Genomic DNA, 1,447 nt, shown 5'->3' on the forward strand with positions numbered 1-1,447 from the left:
TGTTTGAACAACTGCCTCCCAGTCTATGTACAGGATAGTCATGAGCACAATTAAGTATTCCAGCATTCCCATTCTTCTCAGTGTTACCCATAACTTGTTATGATCCACACAGTTGAAAGTATTCACTAGTGAAAGGATAATCCTTGCAACAAATAATGCTGCTACAATTGAGAAGCCATATATATGTAAAGAAACCTTAACTTGATGAACCTTCAAACCATTATATTAAGTGAAGTTAGCCACATAAAAAAGGACAAATATTGTATGATCCCACTTAGATGAAACATTTAAAATAGGCAAATGCATAGAGCAGAAAGTGGGCTGGAAATAGAGGGAATGGAGAAATAATGCTTACTGGAGAAATAATTTCTGTTTGGAGTGATGAAAAAGTTCTGGGAACAAATAGAGGTAGTGGTTATAATTGTGAATATAAGTAATGTCACTAAATTGTACACTTAAAAATGGTTATTGTGGCAAATTTTATTTTATATATATTTCACCAAAATAAAAAGAAAAATAATAAAAATAATCTCATCTTTACACCACACCTTATAGAAAAATTACTTGAAAGGAATTCTATTGCTAAACATAGGAATTAAAGCTATAAAACATTTTGAAGAAAATATAGGAAACAATCTTAGTGACTTTGAATTTGGCACATAATTCCTAAATACAATGCAAAGGCACAATCGATAATAAAAAGATTGATAAATTGGACTTCATGACATTTAAAAAAAGAGAAATTTGTTCTTCAAAGGACACTTATGAAAATGAAAAGCAAGCCATAGTCTGGGGAAAATACCATAAAGTTTATCTGACAAGGGACTTGTGTCTAGAATATACAAAATACTCTTGCAACTAAATCAAAGGAAGACAAAACAACCAATTTTGAAAGGTGAGTGAGATTTTAAAGACACTTCACTAAAGAAGGTAAGCAAATGGAAAATACCTTCATGAGAAGGTGATCAATATCATCAGTCACCAGAGAAATGCAAATTATCATCATACTGAGATACCATTACACTCCATTACAATGGCTAAAATTTAAATCCTGACAGTCCAAATGTTGATGAAGATGTAAAGCAAGTGGAACTTTCACACACTGCTTGTAGGGGTATAAAATGGGATAACTATTTTGAAAAACAGCTTGTCAGTTTCTTAAAAAATATACCTCTTATCTGATCTAAACTTTTCATCCTTGGTATTTAGCCAAGGGGAAAGAAAACACATGTCCATACAAAGACTTACACATAAATTTTCATAGAAGCTCTATTTGTGGTATCCAAAATCTGAAAACAACCAAAACGTCCATCAAAGGTTGAATGCATAAACAAATTTTAGTATATCCATCCATACATGGGATATTAGTCAGCAATATAAAATAATAAACTATAGTTTATTATTTGATAAACTACATATCAATATAGATGAATCTCAACATAATTAT

The sequence above is a fragment of the Orycteropus afer genome, unplaced genomic scaffold, assembly GCF_000298275.1.
Source record: "Orycteropus afer afer isolate SDZICR_OR568_19922 unplaced genomic scaffold, OryAfe1.0 scaffold00161, whole genome shotgun sequence".
NCBI classification, from domain to species: Eukaryota; Metazoa; Chordata; class Mammalia; order Tubulidentata; family Orycteropodidae; genus Orycteropus; species Orycteropus afer.